Consider the following 23,553-nt stretch of genomic DNA (forward strand, 5'->3'; position numbering starts at 1 on the left):
AATTACTTAAGAAATAGAATTAGGTTATTTTATACAATCAATTAATTAAGTTTTAGGCTTAATTACAATTTTAATCTCATATTTTCCGATTATAAAATTACCAAATTTTGTTCTCTTCCTTAAATTTCTAAACTAAAATTGTGATATGGTGTGTTTAAAAGACATGACACACAATATGATAATGCAGTAGAGTCATACAAATGGATTAATTATTTATATGTTATTAATTAAATTACAAAAATGAATAATAATTTCTAAAGTAGAAACTGAAGTTTTTAAGAAATTGTTTTCCATCCCTCAAAAAAAAAAAGAAATTGTTTTCCAATTTCTGATCATTCCACATCATTAGATTGTATGCCACATTATTTAAAATATCCACATCATCATATTTGAGTTTAGAAATTTTAAAAAGGGACGAAAACTAGATGATTTTAAAATGGAAGGTCAATTTCGTGGACATGTAAAAATAGAGAGATCATAAGTGTAATTAAGTCTAACTTTTAAATTTATTTATAAAGAAATAATTTGGAATATACTTTTTAATGCTTGTAAATCTACTATGTTTCCTTAGCTTTTATCCAATTTATAAGATTTTACGTCAAAGAAAGGCAGATGAGATGAAAGGAAATCCCATCGAAATCTTTACAATTGCATATATATGGACTAACTCAGCATTTAGCCTAAAGACAAAGAGTCCTTGTCTGGAATCAGCAACCCTCAACCTGGGAAGAAAAATGCTATGGAAAGTTTTGAATTTATTTGATCCTAGTGATTGAATTTGATCATTGCCCTAGCTGAGGAAATGTAACAACCAGAAGATCCATAACAGTCCACGTGCAATAGGATAACGTTCCAACTGCTTAAGAGCTAAGACATACACATCGACGAATTTTTTTTTCTTCTGACCCTCGGTCCAAAAAAAATGATACATCTACCCTTTGTTGAAAAGTATTGATAAAAATACCCTTGTTAGCCAAATGAATTGGCGAACATAGTTTTTTTTTTTTTTTTTTTTTCAATTTTGTTATACATGTTATATTGTGTGTTTGATGAACATGTAGGTGTGCAGGAAAATTGCAGGCTTTGCCATGTTTGTTCTTTTGTTTGGCGAACATGTAACTTCATTTTCTTTTTTTAAATATTTTTCGTAATGTTTAAGTCCTTTAAGTTAATTAATTGTAACTTTTAGACTCAACGAAATAGCATTCTTATAGTTAAATTTGCTTAAATATATAATTGGAAGAAGAAAAAGTCATCCTAAAACGGCTTATAAATACATTTTAATTAAAGGGTTAATTAAGTTTTTAATCCTTATAAATATTCACAGTTTTGTTTTTAGTCCCTACAAAATAAAATCACACTTTTTAGTCCCTGTGACATTTTCCTTAAGCATTTTAGGGACTAAAAATGTTGATGGAAATTTTTGACAGGGACTGAAAATGCTGATGAAAAATTTTATAAGGACTAAAAATGCTGATGAAAAATTTTATAGGGACCAAAAAGTGTGATTTTATTTTGTAGGGACTAAAAACAAATTTCTGACAGGGACCATTTAATTAATTAACCCTTAATTAAAACATTTTAATTCATATTTTAATTAAAACATATTTTGATTTCAAAAAATATTTATAATCCTTATAAAAATATCAAAATATATTTTTTTAAATAAAAAAAAAAAACTAATTCAAAAGACATGTTGGCCATTTAGTCCTTATAACATAAAAAAAAAAAAAACTGCATGTTCGCCAAATTAAAGAACAAACATGAAAAGCCTGCCCGTTTTCTGCGTGCACCTAGCTTTTTACCAAACACACAGGATAACATGTATAAAAAAATTGAAAAAAAACCTATGTTCGCCAATTCATTTGGCTAACAAGGGTATTTTTATCAATACTTTTCAACAAAGGGCATATGTATCATTTTTTTTGGATTGAGGGTCAGAAGAAAAAAAAAATTCACACATCGACCACAAATAAAAAGCAAAAAATAAAAGTAATAAACATAAATAACAAGAAAAGTAAGTAGTGTTTGGGTAACAGGCGTAACATATTTCTTCTTAAACTTTGATATCAAATTCAATGATCTATTAATTTGGGGGAAATCCATTTAAAGGCGGCACAAAGGTTTATATGAATTAACTCACAGAAATTGACACCAAAAAGATTCGAATAAGAGATATTAAGAGGAGTATACTATAATGTCATCAAGATGCATGCATTTTGTTTGAGTAATGAATGCATTAGTTAAAAGAAAAAATTGAATAGTAAACTTCAAAGTTCTCTATGTTGTATGTCTTAACTAGGGATGTAAACGGAGTGAACGGGTGAGGGGGCGAGGGAGTACTTCCCCGTATGAATGGCCTAAGGGTCAAGCAACTCGAGTAAGGATTTGAGGCCTCAAAATTTTGAATCAAAAAAAGGCCTCAAGAAAATTTAATTTGGTTATAAAAATATATCTTATGGAAAAATAAACTATTCACATTTGCATGGTTTAATTGGTTATTAAAAATGCTTAGATACTCTTGATCGTGAGTTCAACTCGTCATACTCTTGATCATGGGTTCAGCTCGTCGACACCACAATCATACTCTTGATCATGGGTTCAGCTCGTCGACACCACAATTTTTTTTTTAAGATTACTTTAAAAGGCCTCATTTTTTTTTTTGTTTTAGACTTTCATGGTTTCAAATCTTTGACACCACAAAATTATTTTCTTAAAAGATTAATTTAAAAGGCCTCGTTGAATTTTTTTTGTTTTGTTTTAGGCCTCTTAATATATTAGTCCAGCCCTACTTCATCGCTCCCCGACCCTACCACCCGAAATGATCTCTAGCACTCATGTCCTCATTTCCTGCTTCTGGAAGTTTTTTTTTCTCATTCTCTCAGTCCTCGCCTCCTCAGGCCCCTACAGGGACTTCATCAACATAAAATTAATAACAATTGTTTTAAAGAACACAAAATTTATATTATTTGCAGTCAAATGGAAGTAATCAAATTAAAATTTAGTCATGAAGTAAATAAAATATTAAGACATTATCACAGAACATCACGTAAATGAAATTTTTGCATGCGCGCGCGCACACACACACACACACACATATATATATATATATATAGACACACACACACACACCCAATCCCCAAATGGGATGGTCCTCAAGGTGATCTCCAAAGTTGTCTTTGTGGGATCTCCGCATGCACGTATACGAATTGACAACCCTTGTTTTAACTTATTTTTCTTTCATAATTCTTTATTTGAGTTCAATTTTGATACATCTGCAGTTAAAAAAAAATTACATTGTCAGTAAATCATAGATCATCATTTGTATGACTTTGAAGATAAACATAATTAAAATAAAATTAATATTTTTAATGATTGAATTATGTGTAAAAAAACCCTTTACATTGTCGATGCATATAAATGGAATAATTACATATTTAATATACTTGTTTGTAGTGGTGCACATGGGCTGGGTTAGGTCAAGTTAGGTCAAACTTGTTATCCAACCCATTCAACTTTCAATGTAATTATTCCATTTGCAGCAGCTGCAAAAAGTATGAGTGAGAGGGAGAGGAACTTAGAGAGAGAAACAAAGGGTGGGGTAGGGTCCACATGGGACAAACAGAGTGGTGGTCCGATGGTTGTGAAGCAAAAACGGAAACTGGCAGAGATCGATAGGACTACAAATCCTTTCTTTTTCACAAACTTTCCTGATGACTGTCTCCTCTCGGATCTATGGAAGGTCTTTCTTCAGTTTGGGAAGGTGAGAGAGGTGTTTCTGGCCAAAAAGCTAGATAAGAGAGGTAGGAGGTTTGGGTTTGTTAAGTTTTTGGAGGTGGAAGACGTGGAGGCGTTGAGCTACCGACTGGAGGATGTGTGGATGGGGGAGTGTAAGATGAAGGTTAACAAGGCCCGCTTCGGTAGAGAACACGTCAGCCCTCAGGTGGATGTTAGGCGAAGGGAGGTGCTTGGAGTTACTGGTGGTGGGAGTGGTGGTCCGATTGTCGTCACATACAAGGAAGTTGTTGCTAATGTCAGGATTCAGAAGCCGGTTCCAGTTTCAGGTAAGGTGGTGCTCACACCATCAGAGGACAGGCTGAAGGTGCTGGAAAGTTGCTTTGTGGCGGATATGGCTTTTTTCAGGGAGCCAAATTAGATCCGGAATAGCTTGGTGATGGGTGGTTTTGAGAAGATTGCAGTGATTCCTATGGGGGACAATCTTGTTCTTCTTCAAGCTGTCAATACTGAGGTGATAGAGGAAGTTGAAAGAAAGCAAGAGAATTGGTGGAGAGGGTTGTTTAAGTTGGTGAAGAGATTGTCTCCAAACAGGCTGGCCAGTAAGAGGAGGGTCTAGCTGAAGGTTGTGGGTCTTCCACTTCATGTTTGGGAGGAAGAAAGCTTCAAACAAATGGGTGGTATTTATGGTTCCTTTTTGGATTTTGATGAAGATACCATTGGGTTTAAGAGGTTGGATTTTGCTAGAATCTTAGTAAATACAAGCAGGATGGGTTTAATTGATGAACATTTGAAGCTTGAGGTTATGGGGGCGAGCTACGATGTTTGGGTGGTGGAGGAGCAGGTCTTGGTGGTGTCGGGAAAGATAGTGAAGAGCCAGGAGTTGGAGGTGGCTTCTTCCATGTCTTCTCACGATGGAGGTATGAGGGAGCAGCCGGAGTTGCTAGAGGTAGGGGATGAAGGTTGTGAGGCTAGTCCTAGGGGGTGTAGCGTTGAACACCTAGAAAGGTTGGGTGAGTCTAGGGAGCCAAATCAGCATTTAATTTTGCAGAGACCAATGAGGATATCAGAAGTTGAAGTATCTGTGGGTCAGGATATGCTGCCTGCTATTCCCAAACCTTTTTCAAATGGGCCTGTCGTGACTAGACAAGTAGCAAGTGCTGAAGCCTCTCCAGTTAAGCTGCTGCATAGTGGGGAGCAGGGGAGAGACTGTCACTTTCTCCTTGTCTGGATGGAGGACAAGTGGCAGCCCAGGATGGGAGGGGTGTGGAGCGCGTGATGGAGGAAGATGTGAGCAAAGAGGATTGCGAGCATGTTGGTGGGATGGAAGGTGAGGAGTGCGTGGAGCTTCCTAATTCAGAAGAGAGAGAAGAGATAGAGGGGCCCTGCCTTATTGGGCCTGCCTTGCAGAATTCTGTTGGTGGGCCGTTAGGTTTGCTTTCTTTGGAGGGTGCTGTGGTAGCTAATGTTGAGGAAAGGGAAGTGCAGAAAGTCAACAGACATATGCGTTTTACAACGGATGATTCCGATTTATCGGATTTTAGTGATTCTTTGGAAGACTTGGGGGAGGAGCAAGCTAAGAAGGCACTGCAGAAGGTGAAACGTAGAGCCAAGAAAAAGGTCCAAGGGGGTGGAAAGGCACCTCCTTTGGGTGCATCAAATTTTGTCCTAGTGGCTGAAGTTTTTAAAGGTGGAAAAGGGAAAGGGAAAAAGATTTACAAGGATCGTTATTCCCTTGAAGGTGTTGTGCCGGAAGAGAGGGATGGGATAGCGACAGAGGTGACCTAAGTGGGTGTTCATACCGAGGTTATGGCCTCTCCACCATCGGGTTTGCAATTGATTCTTGGTGAGGAAGGCACGCAAGTTTCGGTAACACCGTTGGAGGAAGCTAGTGGGGATCCCCTCAAAAAGTTAGAGGCTAAATCCCTTTTTGGTATTCAAAATGTTATGGGTGTTTCGTTCACAACGCCGAGTCAATGTAACACCGAGAGGTTGGAGGTAATGGATGTGGTGGACGTCAAGAATAAGGTGATTAGGGAGTCTAGGCAAGTGGATCAATGATTATCACAACCTTTAATGTTCGTGGTCTAGGAGGTGCGATCAATAAAAGGAAAATTAGGGAGCTTGTTCGCAAACATAAAGTGGAGTTTTTGGCCTTGCAAGAGACTAAGATGGAGGTAATTACGCAAAATTTTTGTAATAACCTTTGGGGAGGGGAGGATTGTGATTGGGCTTTTCTTCCGTCGGAAGGAAATAGTGGTGGTATTCTTTCGATATGGAGTAAATCAAATTCTTCTTTTAATTTTACTTTTAGAGGTGAAGGGTATGTTGGGGTGTGTTTGGATTGGGGAGTGTTGAAGCAAAAGTGTTTTGTTGTTAATGTTTATTCCAAGTGTGATCTTCCGGCTAAGAGAAGGTTATGGGAGAGGTTAGTTGATTTGAGGAGGAGTTTGGGAGAGGGAGCTTGGTGTATTTAGGAGACTTTAATGCGGTGGGAGGAAGGGAGGAAAGAAGAGGGATGAATGAGGAAGTGTCCTATACTCAAAGGGAAGAGATGCTTGGGTATAACAACTTCGTTGAAACACCCCTACTAGAAAATTTCTTAGTATATCTAGCATGAGTGTTAAACTTAGCATCGGGTACATTAAAATTACAATAAATAAAAACTCTCTGAACAAATCATAGAATTTCTCACCTGTTAACTCAGAAATAGTGCCACTGACATGTACTTTATATGGTCCAGCTACTTTTGTTTCTTCATCAAGAACCTTCCATTGTATAATAACTCGTATATCTGAAATAAATAAAAGGGACTGGGGTGAGACAAGATGTCTCAGTGAGTTCCATCTATCCTAGGTTGTAGGCAACCTCGGTAAACCTAGGATCGCCATCTGTTTCTAACCTCAACCCATTTTGAGTTTATACAATTTCATTATGCATAACTGAGCGATCAGGGGATAACTAAAATCGCTGCCTGAAATACTATTTTGATCATATAATAAATATAGTCATACTCATAACTTTAATCATAAACATAACAATAATCATAAACATATATCCAATCTATTGTATTCTGATATAACTTATACTTTGACATACTTATTTGAGTATGTCTCTGATTCTTTTCTGATAACAACTAGTTTCGGCTAACTAAGCCGGATTTCCATAACTAAAATTCCTCATTTCCAACGATTAGTAGAATGCCCATAAAATATTGCTTCGTAGCTAATTCATTCCAAACATAATTTTCATATCGATACACTTCTCTAAAGAACAAAGCTACTGAAATTTAACACATTCCCGTATACTTTATCATCTCATCTCATGATGTGAATTTACTATCAACAAAGTATATAAATTATTTTCTCATTTATACAACTCAATATAAATTATCTCATCAATATAAAATATTTTCTCATTTGTACCATTCAATATAAACTATTTCATCATTTATCTCTTTTCATTATTTGTACATAAACCACATTATCTCTTCGTTGTGGCGAACGGAAATATACCACATTATCTCTTCGTTGTGGCAAACGGAAATATACCACATTATCTCTTCGTTGTGGCGAACGGGAAATATACCACATTATCTCTTCGTTGTGGCGAACGGAAATATACCACATTATCTCTTCGTTGTGGCAAACGGAATATAAATTTTAAAATACTATGAACAATTTGTTCATAGGCTGCATTATCTCTTCGTTGCAGCAAACAGAGTTTTTTTTCTTAATATTCTCATTTTTTCTTCTTTTCTTTCTCTTTCTTTTTCTATGAGCATGTTACTCATTTCAATTTTTCTCCTCGTTCCATTTTTCCTGTGATTTTCTATAATTCAATGTGAGCATATTACTCATAGGGTGCATTTCAAATTTTCTTTCAAATCATTTCATATGCAATTAGGACATCAATAACTTTCTAGGTTTAACTTACCTAGCATTTATTCATCAGACCACTTCAAGAATTCAGTAAACCACATCAATCACAGTTAGTTTCGGTACAACAAATTTAATTTACTTTCTAGCACATACTAATATCAACCATTAACATACCAATAAATTAATAACTTTAATTCTCTAACAAACAAAACATCAAACATATAATATGCATATGGCTGCACTATTTCCTCAGCGATAAAGACTCATGTGTGAGTTCTTTAAATTCATTATTAATTTGCCCATCATCTTAATTCATCAATTTCAATCTCTAATTCAAATGTTCATACTCATCATCAAAATACCCCAAACCTAATTCAGAAATAATCATTCTACTATCTCATTTTTATTATGTTTCAAATGTACCAATCCTATGGCATGATAGTCATGCTTGCACAGTCGGCCAATAATCATAAAAATGGTCTAATTATTCATATTATCTCAATAATCTAACATAATCATAATTGATCCCCAAAGGTGGGTTCTAAACTAAAGGAACTCACCTTGGCATTAGTCCCGAAATTGCAAGCAGCTTATCCACAATTTGCAGCTTTTGCTAGCTCCAAATCTCCATAATCCATTTTCCAAAATAGCTTATGTCTTGGCTTATAGGTCTTGCTCTTTCCAAAACAACTCAACTCATTTGTGACACACTCTTACTTCATCAACCAGCATACACGAAAATTTCAATTTCAGTCCTTGCACCAGAACTACGTCGTTTGGCTATTTAAGCACTTACAAACAGCTTAATTAGCAGCTTATGGCTTCTATCAAATTAATTTCGACCCATCCTTTAACAAAGATGTTCCAACATATATACTCAGCCCCATGAACCACTTATACAGCCGGTTAATCCACAACTTAGTCATTTAAGGCAAAATTCCCAAAACAGCTTACTGACAGCTTATGACCTCTAGACAATTCAATTTCAACTCAAATTTTCCAGAATCAAAGAAAATATGTATACACAGATCCTACACCAGTCATAAAGAAATTCTAACATATTTAACTCAATGATCAATTATGGAAGCTTTTGGAACAACTTATGGCTTTTAACTTCTAACTTTTCATTCCAAACAGCAGCAACAACAAAATTTATACTACTAACAGCCCATAAACAGAGTCATCACAGCATCCCAAAGGCAGTAAAAACTTTTACTTCTAATCAATCAACATAACTTGAATTTCTTCTCAAAATAATCACTTTTACCTCAATTTAAGCTATTAATCACTTATACTTACATTCAGCCCCTGCCTCAATCTTCTTACCAAGCCAAACCCTAGCTTCAATGTTCTTGTTTCTTGCTCAAGCTTGCCTCTAATGCTCAAAACACAACACAAAATCATTTTTCTACAACATGAAATGTCATTTCTAGCTTGATTTTGCTACAAAAGTGAAATAGGTAATGGTGGGAGTGAAAGAATGAAACACGTGAGGGAGGAGGAAGAGAAGAGGGAGGTGCTGATTTTTTTTTTGTGAGAGAAGAGTGTAGAAGAATGAAGAAAGTGAGGGATTTTTCATTTAAATAATCTTAGGTGGAAATATTACCAAAATGCCCTTCAAGTGAAAAAGACATAATTATCCTCCGTTAATTCGTAACCATTTAATTTCTCATGTCCGTTGGAATAGTAATACGAGAAACTTACCAAATATCGTCGATTTCTCAATAAGTAATTAATCCTTTGAAAATTATTTCCGTTATGACATGTAACTGATACGACAATTTATTACAAATTCAGCGGGATATTACAATCTACCCCCCTTATAGAAATTTCGTCCTCGAAATTTAGGGATTTACTTGCTAATAACTACCAATAATTCCTCTATACTTTTGACTTTAGGCTCTAACATACATTTGTTACTAACTGGTTCTTTCTGACTGACTAATTTAAACTGCACAGGTACCAGCCACCATTGGCGTTGTATACTTCCTTAAGAGAATTCATTATAAACTTCACATCATGCCTTTCCTTCTTCGTACGCTTCATTCCTCCAAGGTCATATTCAGCTCTCAGACATTTGTTCTAACTGTCATATACTAGTTTGAGTTGATCAGGCTCAGCCAGACATGACATTTGGAATAAATATCTGGAACCCAATAGCCACACTACATCTTATTGAATTCTAATGACCCAAGGCACGATCTGAATCGACCTGCTCTGATACCAACTTGAAACACCCCTACTAGAAAATTTCTTAGTATATCTAGCATGAGTGTTAAACTTAGCATCGGGTACATTAAAATTACAATAAATAAAAACTCTCTGAACAAATCATAGAATTTCTCACCTGTTAACTCAGAAATAGTGCCACTGACATGTACTTTATATGGTCCAGCTACTTTTGTTTCTTCATCAAGAACCTTCCATTGTATAATAACTCGTATATCTGAAATAAATAAAAGGGACTGGGGTGAGACAAGATGTCTCAGTGAGTTCCATCTATCCTAGGTTGTAGGCAACCTCGGTAAACCTAGGATCGCCATCTGTTTCTAACCTCAACCCATTTTGAGTTTATACAATTTCATTATGCATAACTGAGCGATCAGGGGATAACTAAAATCGCTGCCTGAAATACTATTTTGATCATATAATAAATATAGTCATACTCATAACTTTAATCATAAACATAACAATAATCATAAACATATATCCAATCTATTGTATTCTGATATAACTTATACTTTGACATACTTATTTGAGTATGTCTCTGATTCTTTTCTGATAACAACTAGTTTCGGCTAACTAAGCCGGATTTCCATAACTAAAATTCCTCATTTCCAACGATTAGTAGAATGCCCATAAAATATTGCTTCGTAGCTAATTCATTCCAAACATAATTTTCATATCGATACACTTCTCTAAAGAACAAAGCTACTGAAATTTAACACATTCCCGTATACTTTATCATCTCATCTCATGATGTGAATTTACTATCAACAAAGTATATAAATTATTTTCTCATTTATACAACTCAATATAAATTATCTCATCAATATAAAATATTTTCTCATTTGTACCATTCAATATAAACTATTTCATCATTTATCTCTTTTCATTATTTGTACATAAACCACATTATCTCTTCGTTGTGGCGAACGGAAATATACCACATTATCTCTTCGTTGTGGCAAACGGAAATATACCACATTATCTCTTCGTTGTGGCGAACGGGAAATATACCACATTATCTCTTCGTTGTGGCGAACGGAAATATACCACATTATCTCTTCGTTGTGGCAAACGGAATATAAATTTTAAAATACTATGAACAATTTGTTCATAGGCTGCATTATCTCTTCGTTGCAGCAAACAGAGTTTTTTTTCTTAATATTCTCATTTTTTCTTCTTTTCTTTCTCTTTCTTTTTCTATGAGCATGTTACTCATTTCAATTTTTCTCCTCGTTCCATTTTTCCTGTGATTTTCTATAATTCAATGTGAGCATATTACTCATAGGGTGCATTTCAAATTTTCTTTCAAATCATTTCATATGCAATTAGGACATCAATAACTTTCTAGGTTTAACTTACCTAGCATTTATTCATCAGACCACTTCAAGAATTCAGTAAACCACATCAATCACAGTTAGTTTCGGTACAACAAATTTAATTTACTTTCTAGCACATACTAATATCAACCATTAACATACCAATAAATTAATAACTTTAATTCTCTAACAAACAAAACATCAAACATATAATATGCATATGGCTGCACTATTTCCTCAGCGATAAAGACTCATGTGTGAGTTCTTTAAATTCATTATTAATTTGCCCATCATCTTAATTCATCAATTTCAATCTCTAATTCAAATGTTCATACTCATCATCAAAATACCCCAAACCTAATTCAGAAATAATCATTCTACTATCTCATTTTTATTATGTTTCAAATGTACCAATCCTATGGCATGATAGTCATGCTTGCACAGTCGGCCAATAATCATAAAAATGGTCTAATTATTCATATTATCTCAATAATCTAACATAATCATAATTGATCCCCAAAGGTGGGTTCTAAACTAAAGGAACTCACCTTGGCATTAGTCCCGAAATTGCAAGCAGCTTATCCACAATTTGCAGCTTTTGCTAGCTCCAAATCTCCATAATCCATTTTCCAAAATAGCTTATGTCTTGGCTTATAGGTCTTGCTCTTTCCAAAACAACTCAACTCATTTGTGACACACTCTTACTTCATCAACCAGCATACACGAAAATTTCAATTTCAGTCCTTGCACCAGAACTACGTCGTTTGGCTATTTAAGCACTTACAAACAGCTTAATTAGCAGCTTATGGCTTCTATCAAATTAATTTCGACCCATCCTTTAACAAAGATGTTCCAACATATATACTCAGCCCCATGAACCACTTATACAGCCGGTTAATCCACAACTTAGTCATTTAAGGCAAAATTCCCAAAACAGCTTACTGACAGCTTATGACCTCTAGACAATTCAATTTCAACTCAAATTTTCCAGAATCAAAGAAAATATGTATACACAGATCCTACACCAGTCATAAAGAAATTCTAACATATTTAACTCAATGATCAATTATGGAAGCTTTTGGAACAACTTATGGCTTTTAACTTCTAACTTTTCATTCCAAACAGCAGCAACAACAAAATTTATACTACTAACAGCCCATAAACAGAGTCATCACAGCATCCCAAAGGCAGTAAAAACTTTTACTTCTAATCAATCAACATAACTTGAATTTCTTCTCAAAATAATCACTTTTACCTCAATTTAAGCTATTAATCACTTATACTTACATTCAGCCCCTGCCTCAATCTTCTTACCAAGCCAAACCCTAGCTTCAATGTTCTTGTTTCTTGCTCAAGCTTGCCTCTAATGCTCAAAACACAACACAAAATCATTTTTCTACAACATGAAATGTCATTTCTAGCTTGATTTTGCTACAAAAGTGAAATAGGTAATGGTGGGAGTGAAAGAATGAAACACGTGAGGGAGGAGGAAGAGAAGAGGGAGGTGCTGATTTTTTTTTTGTGAGAGAAGAGTGTAGAAGAATGAAGAAAGTGAGGGATTTTTCATTTAAATAATCTTAGGTGGAAATATTACCAAAATGCCCTTCAAGTGAAAAAGACATAATTATCCTCCGTTAATTCGTAACCATTTAATTTCTCATGTCCGTTGGAATAGTAATACGAGAAACTTACCAAATATCGTCGATTTCTCAATAAGTAATTAATCCTTTGAAAATTATTTCCGTTATGACATGTAACTGATACGACAATTTATTACAAATTCAGCGGGATATTACAATCTACCCCCCTTATAGAAATTTCGTCCTCGAAATTTAGGGATTTACTTGCTAATAACTACCAATAATTCCTCTATACTTTTGACTTTAGGCTCTAACATACATTTGTTACTAACTGGTTCTTTCTGACTGACTAATTTAAACTGCACAGGTACCAGCCACCATTGGCGTTGTATACTTCCTTAAGAGAATTCATTATAAACTTCACATCATGCCTTTCCTTCTTCGTACGCTTCATTCCTCCAAGGTCATATTCAGCTCTCAGACATTTGTTCTAACTGTCATATACTAGTTTGAGTTGATCAGGCTCAGCCAGACATGACATTTGGAATAAATATCTGGAACCCAATAGCCACACTACATCTTATTGAATTCTAATGACCCAAGGCACGATCTGAATCGACCTGCTCTGATACCAACTTGAAACACCCCTACTAGAAAATTTCTTAGTATATCTAGCATGAGTGTTAAACTTAGCATCGGGTACATTAAAATTACAATAAATAAAAACTCTCTGAACAAATCATAGAATTTCTCACCTGTTAACTCAGAAATAGTGCCACTGACATGTACTTTATATGGTCCAGCTACTTTTGTTTCTTCATCAAGAACCTTCCATTGTATAATAACTCGTATATCTGAAATAAATAAAAGGGACTGGGGTGAGACAAGATGTCTCAGTGAGTTCCATCTATCCTAGGTTGTAGGCAACCTCGGTAAACCTAGGATCGCCATCTGTTTCTAACCTCAACCCATTTTGAGTTTATACAATTTCATTATGCATAACTGAGCGATCAGGGGATAACTAAAATCGCTGCCTGAAATACTATTTTGATCATATAATAAATATAGTCATACTCATAACTTTAATCATAAACATAACAATAATCATAAACATATATCCAATCTATTGTATTCTGATATAACTTATACTTTGACATACTTATTTGAGTATGTCTCTGATTCTTTTCTGATAACAACTAGTTTCGGCTAACTAAGCCGGATTTCCATAACTAAAATTCCTCATTTCCAACGATTAGTAGAATGCCCATAAAATATTGCTTCGTAGCTAATTCATTCCAAACATAATTTTCATATCGATACACTTCTCTAAAGAACAAAGCTACTGAAATTTAACACATTCCCGTATACTTTATCATCTCATCTCATGATGTGAATTTACTATCAACAAAGTATATAAATTATTTTCTCATTTATACAACTCAATATAAATTATCTCATCAATATAAAATATTTTCTCATTTGTACCATTCAATATAAACTATTTCATCATTTATCTCTTTTCATTATTTGTACATAAACCACATTATCTCTTCGTTGTGGCGAACGGAAATATACCACATTATCTCTTCGTTGTGGCGAACGGGAAATATACCACATTATCTCTTCGTTGTGGCGAACGGGAAATATACCACATTATCTCTTCGTTGTGGCGAACGGAAATATACCACATTATCTCTTCGTTGTGGCAAACGGAATATAAATTTTAAAATACTATGAACAATTTGTTCATAGGCTGCATTATCTCTTCGTTGCAGCAAACAGAGTTTTTTTCTTAATATTCTCATTTTTTCTTCTTTTCTTTCTCTTTCTTTTTCTATGAGCATGTTACTCATTTCATTTTTTCTCCTTGTTCCATTTTTCTGTGATTTTCTATAATTCAATGTGAGCATATTACTCATAGGGTGCATTTCAAATTTTCTTTCAAATCATTTCATATGCAATTAGGACATCAATAACTTTCTAGGTTTAACTTACCTAGCATTTATTCATCAGACCACTTCAAGAATTCAGTAAACCACATCAATCACAGTTAGTTTCGGTACAACAAATTTAATTTACTTTCTAGCACATACTAATATCAACCATTAACATACCAATAAATTAATAACTTTAATTCTCTAACAAACAAAACATCAAACATATAATATGCATATGGCTGCACTATTTCCTCAGCGATAAAGACTCATGTGTGAGTTCTTTAAATTCATTATTAATTTGCCCATCATCTTAATTCATCAATTTCAATCTCTAATTCAAATGTTCATACTCATCATCAAAATACCCCAAACCTAATTCAGAAATAATCATTCTACTATCTCATTTTTATTATGTTTCAAATGTACCAATCCTATGGCATGATAGTCATGCTTGCACAGTCGGCCAATAATCATAAAAATGGTCTAATTATTCATATTATCTCAATAATCTAACATAATCATAATTGATCCCCAAAGGTGGGTTCTAAACTAAAGGAACTCACCTTGGCATTAGTCCCGAAATCGCAAGCAGCTTATCCACAATTTGCAGCTTTTGCTAGCTCCAAATCTCCATAATCCATTTTCCAAAATAGCTTATGTCTTGGCTTATAGGTCTTGCTCTTTCCAAAACAACTCAACTCATTTGTGACATACTCTTACTTCATCAACCAGCATACACGAAAATTTCAATTTCAGTCCTTGCACCAGAACTACGTCGTTTGGCTATTTAAGCACTTACAAACAGCTTAATTAGCAGCTTATGGCTTCTATCAAATTAATTTCGACCCATCCTTTAACAAAGATGTTCCAACATATATACTCAGCCCCATGAACCACTTATACAGCCGGTTAATCCACAACTTAGTCATTTAAGGCAAAATTCCCAAAACAGCTTACTGACAGCTTATGACCTCTAGACAATTCAATTTCAACTCAAATTTTCCAGAATCAAAGAAAATATGTATACACAGATCCTACACCAGTCATAAAGAAATTCTAACATATTTAACTCAATGATCAATTATGGAAGCTTTTGGAACAACTTATGGCTTTTAACTTCTAACTTTTCATTCCAAACAGCAGCAACAACAAAATTTATACTACTAACAGCCCATAAACAGAGTCATCACAGCATCCCAAAGGCAGTAAAAACTTTTACTTCTAATCAATCAACATAACTTGAATTTCTTCTCAAAATAATCACTTTTACCTCAATTTAAGCTATTAATCACTTATACTTACATTCAGCCCCTGCCTCAATCTTCTTACCAAGCCAAACCCTAGCTTCAATGTTCTTGTTTCTTGCTCAAGCTTGCCTCTAATGCTCAAAACACAACACAAAATCATTTTTCTACAACATGAAATGTCATTTCTAGCTTGATTTTGCTACAAAAGTGAAATAGGTAATGGTGGGAGTGAAAGAATGAAACACGTGAGGGAGGAGGAAGAGAAGAGGGAGGTGCTGAATTTTTTTTTTTTTGTGAGAGAAGAGTGTAGAAGAATGAAGAAAGTGAGGGATTTTTCATTTAAATAATCTTAGGTGGAAATATTACCAAAATGCCCTTCAAGTGAAAAAGACATAATTATCCTCCGTTAATTCGTAACCATTTAATTTCTCATGTCCGTTGGAATAGTAATACGAGAAACTTACCAAATATCGTCGATTTCTCAATAAGTAATTAATCCTTTGAAAATTATTTCCGTTATGACATGTAACTGATACGACAATTTATTACAAATTCAGCGGGATATTACAATCTACCCCCCTTATAGAAATTTCGTCCTCAAAATTTAGGGATTTACTTGCTAATAACTACCAATAATTCCTCTATACTTTTGACTTTAGGCTCTAACATACATTTGTTACTAACTGGTTCTTTCTGACTGACTAATTTAAATTGCACAGGTACCAGCCACCATTGGCGTTGTATACTTCCTTAAGAGAATTCATTATAAACTTCACATCATGCCTTTCCTTCTTCGTACGCTTCATTCCTCCAAGGTCATATTCAGCTCTCAGACATTTGTTCTAACTGTCATATACTAGTTTGAGTTGATCAGGCTCAGCCAGACATGACATTTGGAATAAATATCTGGAACCCAATAGCCACACTACATCTTATTGAATTCTAATGACCCAAGGCACGATCTGAATCGACCTGCTCTGATACCAAATTGAAACACCCCTACTAGAAAATTTCTTAGTATATCTAGCATGAGTGTTAAACTTAGCATCGGGTACATTAAAATTACAATAAATAAAAACTCTCTGAACAAATCATAGAATTTCTCACCTGTTAACTCAGAAATAGTGCCACTGACATGTACTTTATATGGTCCAGCTACTTTTGTTTCTTCATCAAGAACCTTCCATTGTATAATAACTCGTATATCTGAAATAAATAAAAGGGACTGGGGTGAGACAAGATGTCTCAGTGAGTTCCATCTATCCTAGGTTGTAGGCAACCTCGGTAAACCTAGGATCGCCATCTGTTTCTAACCTCAACCCATTTTGAGTTTATACAATTTCATTATGCATAACTGAGCGATCAGGGGATAACTAAAATCGCTGCCTGAAATACTATTTTGATCATATAATAAATATAGTCATACTCATAACTTTAATCATAAACATTACAATAATCATAAACATATATCCAATCTATTGTATTCTGATATAACTTATACTTTGACATACTTATTTGAGTATGTCTCTGATTCTTTTCTGATAACAACTAGTTTCGGCTAACTAAGCCGGATTTCCATAACTAAAATTCCTCATTTCCAACGATTAGTAGAATGCCCATAAAATATTGCTTCGTAGCTAATTCATTCCAAACATAATTTTCATATCGATACACTTCTCTAAAGAACAAAGCTACTGAAATTTAACACATTCCCGTATACTTTATCATCTCATCTCATGATGTGAATTTACTATCAACAAAGTATATAAATTATTTTCTCATTTATACAACTCAATATAAATTATCTCATCAATATAAAATATTTTCTCATCTGTACCATTCAATATAAACTATTTCATCATTTATCTCTTTTCATTATTTGTACATAAACCACATTATCTCTTCGTTGTGGCGAACGGAAATATACCACATTATCTCATTATCTCTTCGTTGTGGCGAACGGAAATATACCACATTATCTCTTCGTTGTGGCGAACGGGAAATATACCACATTATCTCTTCGTTGTGGCGAACGGAAAATATACCACATTATCTCTTCGTTGTGGCGAACGGGAAATATACCACATTATCTCTTCGTTGTGGCGAACGGAATATAAATTTTAAAATACTATGAACAATTTGTTCATAGGCTGCATTATCTCTTCGTTGCAGCAAACAGAGTTTTTTTCTTAATATTCTCATTTTTTCTTCTTTTCTTTCTCTTTCTTTTTCTATGAGCATGTTACTCATTTCAATTTTTCTCCTCGTTCCATTTTTCTGTGATTTTCTATAATTCAATGTGAGCATATTACTCATAGGGTGCATTTCAAATTTTCTTTCAAATCATTTCATATGCAATTAGGACATCAATAACTTTCTAGGTTTAACTTACCTAGCATTTATTCATCAGACCACTTCAAGAATTCAGTAAACCACATCAATCACAGTTAGTTTCGGTACAACAAATTTAATTTACTTTCTAGCACATACTAATATCAACCATTAACATACCAATAAATTAATAACTTTAATTCTCTAACAAACAAAACATCAAACATATAATATGCATATGGCTGCACTATTTCCTCAGCGATAAAGACTCATGTGTGAGTTCTTTAAATTCATTATTAATTTGCCCATCATCTTAATTCATCAATTTCAATCTCTAATTCAAATGTTCATACTCATCATCAAAATACCCCAAACCTAATTCAGAAATAATCATTCTACTATCTCATTTTTATTATGTTTCAAATGTACCAATCCTATGGCATGATAGTCATGCTTGCACAGTCGGCCAATAATCATAAAAATGGTCTAATTATTCATATTATCTCAATAATCTAACATAATCATAATTGATCCCCAAAGGTGGGTTCTAAACTAAAGGAACTCACCTTGGCATTAGTCCCGAAATCGCAAGCAGCTTATCCACAATTTGCAGCTTTTGCTAGCTCCAAATCTCCATAATCCATTTTCCAAAATAGCTTATGTCTTGGCTTATAGTTCTTGCTCTTTCCAAAACAACTCAACTCATTTGTGACATACTCTTACTTCATCAACCAGCATACACGAAAATTTCAATTTCAGTCCTTGCACCAGAACTACGTCGTTTGGCTATTTAAGCACTTACAAACAGCTTAATTAGCAGCTTATGGCTTCTATCAAATTAATTTCGACCCATCCTTTAACAAAGATGTTCCAACATATATACTCAGCCCCATGAACCACTTATACAGCCGGTTAATCCACAACTTAGTCATTTAAGGCAAAATTCCCAAAACAGCTTACTGACAGCTTATGACCTCTAGACAATTCAATTTCAACTCAAATTTTCCAGAATCAAAGAAAATATGTATACACAGCTCCTACACCAGTCATAAAGAAATTCTAACATATTTAACTCAATGATCAATTATGGAAGCTTTTGGAACAACTTATGGCTTTTAACTTCTAACTTTTCATTCCAAACAGCAGCAACAACAAAATTTATACTACTAACAGCCCATAAACAGAGTCATCACAGCATCCCAAAGGCAGTAAAAACTTTTACTTCTAATCAATCAACATAACTTGAATTTCTTCTCAAAATAATCACTTTTACCTCAATTTAAGCTATTAATCACTTATACTTACATTCAGCCCCTGCCTCAATCTTCTTACCAAGCCAAACCCTAGCTTCAATGTTCTTGTTTCTTGCTCAAGCTTGCCTCTAATGCTCAAAACACAACACAAAATCATTTTTCTACAACATGAAATGTCATTTCTAGCTTGATTTTGCTACAAAAGTGAAATAGGTAATGGTGGGAGTGAAAGAATGAAACACGTGAGGGAGGAGGAAGAGAAGAGGGAGGTGCTGATTTTTTTTTTGTGAGAGAAGAGTGTAGAAGAATGAAGAAAGTGAGGGATTTTTCATTTAAATAATCTTAGGTGGAAATATTACCAAAATGCCCTTCAAGTGAAAAAGACATAATTATCCTCCGTTAATTCGTAACCATTTAATTTCTCATGTCCGTTGGAATAGTAATACGAGAAACTTACCAAATATCGTCGATTTCTCAATAAGTAATTAATCCTTTGAAAATTATTTCCGTTATGACATGTAACTGATACGACAATTTATTACAAATTCAGCGGGATATTACATTCGTGCGGGAGGTTCAATTGGAGGATCTGAGTGTTTTGGGTAGAAGATTCACTTGGTATCACCCTAACGAGACTTCGATGAGTCGGATTGATAGAGTGCTTATTTTGGAAGAGTGGATATCTTTTTAGGGGGAAAACTCTCTTTGGGTGCTCCCCCGTGACGTTTCGGATCATTGCCCGCTTGTCTTGATAGATGGAGGTTGGGATTGGGGACCTCGGCCGTTCCGCTTTAACAATTATTGGTTGGAAAATCGGAAGTTCCAAGATGTAGTTGAAGAGGAGTGGAGGGCTCTACATAGTAATGGGTGGATGTGTTTTGTGTTGAAGGAGAAGCTCAAGGCTCTTAAAGGGAGAATCAAGGAGTGGCATAAGGAGGAGTATGGTGATATGGATGCGAGAGTTGACAAGTTGGTGGAAGATATTCATGAGTTAGATGTGAGGGGTGAGTTGGTTGGATTAAATGGGTAGGAAATACATAGGCGCAAGACTATGTTTTCGGATTTGTGGACTCTTCTTAGGGCCAAGGATGCAAATATGATGCAACGGGCAAGATCTAGTTGGCTCAAACATGGGGATGCTAATTCTAAGTATTTCCATAAGTGTGTGAAATTGAGGCATAGTCGGAATTCTATTAAAGCTTTAAAAGTAGGAGAAGATTGGGTGCAATCCCCGACGGATGTGAGAAGAGTGGTGGTGGATTTTTCACTAATCATGTAGCGGCCTCGGATTGGGAGCGCCCCAAACTAGACGGCGTTCCTTTTGACCAATTGGAGGAGGAGGAGAATGCGGGTTTGGTGGCTCCGTTTTCTTTGGAGGAGATTGAAGGTGTCTTGGAGGAATGTGATGGAGATAAAAGTTCGGGCCCGGATGGGTTTAATTTTGCTTTTGTGAAGAAGTTTTGGTATTTGATTAAAGGTGAGGTGCGGATTATGTTTGAACAATTTCATGGTAATGGGAGGCTCCCTAAGGCAATGTTGGCTTACTTTGTTGTTTTGATACCTAAAATTAATTTACCAATGGAGTTGAAAGATTTTCGGCCTATCTCGTTACTTGGGTGTCTTTATAAGCTTTTGGCAAAGGTTCTTGCTAGGAGGTTGGCAAAGGTGATGCACCGAATCATTTCTAAAAACCAATCGGCTTTTTTGAAAGGGAGGAATCTAGCGGATGGAGTGTTGGTGATTAATGAAATTGTTGATTTTGCCAAGAAGTTGAATGAAGAATGTTTGATTCTTAAGGTGGATTTTGAGAATGCATATGATTTGGTGGATTGGGGTTTTTTGGTTTATATGATGAGGAGGGTGGGTTTTTGCGCCAAGTGGATTAATTGGATGAAAGCTTGTGTGTGTGGTGGGAGTATGTCGATTCTTGTGAATGGTAGCCCAACGGAAGAGATTAATATTCAAAGAGGTCTTAAACAAGGAGATCCTCTTGCTCCGTTTCTCTTCCTCTTGGTGGCGGAGGGATTTAGTGGTCTTATGTCCAATGCGGTGCGTCTTAATCTTTTTGAGGGCTTCAAGTTTAAGGAGGATGGGATTGTTTATTCTCATCTTCAGTACGCCGATGATACTCTTCGTGTGGGTAAGGCAACGGTAGGGAATTTGTGGACATTGAAGGCTTTGTTGAGGGGTTTTGAAATGGTTTCCGATTTAAAGATTAATTTTTTCAAGAGTTGCTTGTTGGGGATTAATGTGGCTCCGGAGTTCATGGATATGGCGTGTACATTCTTGAATTGTGTCCAAGGTTCTTTCCCGTTCAAATACTTGGGGTTGCCGGTGGGTGGGAATCCGGGTTGTGCTAAGACTTGGGATCCATTATTGGACCAATTATCTAAGAAATTGTTTTCTTGGGGAAATAGGTACCTTAGTTTCGGAGGTCGAATTGTGCTCCTTAACTCCGTTTTGTATGCAATTCCAATTTTTTATCTTTCTTTTTTTAAAATGCCGGTTTGTGTGGCAAAGAAGATAATTAGAATTCAAAGGGAGTTTCTTTGGGGAGGCACGGAAGGACGTAGGAAGATTAATTGGGTTAGTTGGAAGGTGGTGTGTCAACCTAAAGAGGTAGGAGGTCTAGGTGTGAGGGATGTTAGCAAGGTTAATTTGAGTCTTCTTGCTAAATGGAGATGGAGGGTTTTGCATGATCATAACGCTCTTTGGAAGTCTACTCTTATGGAAAGGTATGGTCCTAAGGTAGGTGAGTTAATGGCGGATGGCGTCGGAAGGTGGCCTACGAATGCTTCGAGATGGTGGAAAGATTTGGTGTCGCTCTTTAAGGGAATGGAGGTAGATTGTTTTAATGAGGAGGTGGTTCGAAATGTGGGGAACGGTAGGACTACAAGTTTTTGGAGGGTACCTTGGAGAGGTAGTATTCCGTTTATGGTTAAATTTAATAGGCTCTTTTCTATCTCTACAAATCAAGATGCTTCGGTTCATGATTTGTGGAGGCCAAGTTTATCCGGAGGGGATTGGGCTTTTAATTGGCGGCAGAACTTGTTTGTTTGGGAAAATAATCTTTTAACGGAGCTTCTTGAAGAGTTGAATGGTTTCGTGGGAAGTGTAGAGGAGGATAGTTAGAGGTGGAAGCGGGAGGAAGATTATTCTTTCTCGGTTAAGTCAATGTACTTGAAGTTGAAGGGGAGGGAGATGTTAGAAGTGGGACACCCGGAAGGGGAAAGGAGGGTGTTTTGATCAAATTTGGAAGACCGGGGCTCCGTCTAAGGTCATCATTGCTTTTGTGTGGAAGGTTCTTCTTGATCGAATTCTGACAAGAGTAAATTTGGAAAAGAATTGTTTACCTCTTGACGTTGGTAGTAATTGTGTTTGGTGTGGGGATAGGCCCAAAAATTCCTTGCATCTTTTCCTTCATTGTGACTTAGCTAGGAATGTTTGGTTAAATTTAATGTTATGGCTTGATTTGAATTTTGTATTGCCGCCTAATTTGTTCATTCATTGGGAGTGTTGGAGCGGGGGGCCTTTGCATAAAAAGGTTCGAAGGGGATTGAGGATGATTTGGGAGGCGGTAATTTGGGTTTTGTGGAAGGCAAGAAACAAACAAATCTTTAATGATGTGGTGACTACGTGGGAGGAGTTAGTGGAGGAGGTGAAGGTGATGTCGTGGAGGTGGATTCTTGGGAGAACCTCCATACCGGCATGCATGTTCTATGAGTGGTGCTGGTGCCCCCGTCTAGTTCTGGTGCAGTAATTGCTGCTGTTTTGGTTGGCAGGCTTGTCCCAGCAGTGCTGCATTTCTGCTGCCAACGCTGTATCCTGCTGTTTTGGCTAGTTCAGCAGGTGTCTCTGCTGGTTGTCGGCTGTTCTTGTTGGCTTTTAGAGATTTTTTTTGGTTGCTGGCCTGCTGTATCTGAGGCTTGGCTATGGGGTTGAACTTTGGTGTTCACCGCTGGATTTCAAAGACATAGCTTTTGCAATCTTTGTTTCTTGTTGTGTGTTGGGTGATGTTACGCTTATAGGCGGCATCTTGTATTT

General features: G+C 35.7%; 1 long non-coding RNA gene across 2 annotated transcripts; it reads right to left on the reverse strand.

The window, feature by feature from the left end:
- Positions 1-6,430: 6,430 nt before the first annotated feature.
- Positions 6,431-20,066, reverse strand: LOC146940276 (uncharacterized). Of its 2 annotated transcripts, XR_015031959.1 has the most exons (5): positions 18,823-20,066; positions 15,242-17,131; positions 11,710-13,595; positions 8,177-10,062; positions 6,431-6,529 (listed from the first exon to the last, which is right to left on the reverse strand). It is a non-coding gene; the product is annotated as an uncharacterized LOC146940276 (long non-coding RNA). The 2 variants fall into 2 exon arrangements; XR_015031958.1 differs by lacking the exon at positions 18,823-20,066 and having other exon boundaries at positions 15,242-18,816.
- Positions 20,067-23,553: the final 3,487 nt, after the last annotated feature.

Source organism: Medicago sativa, chromosome 3 (assembly GCF_051527215.1).
Source record: "Medicago sativa cultivar Bolivia chromosome 3, Bolivia_mono, whole genome shotgun sequence".
In the NCBI taxonomy this organism is placed as follows: Eukaryota; Viridiplantae; Streptophyta; class Magnoliopsida; order Fabales; family Fabaceae; genus Medicago; species Medicago sativa.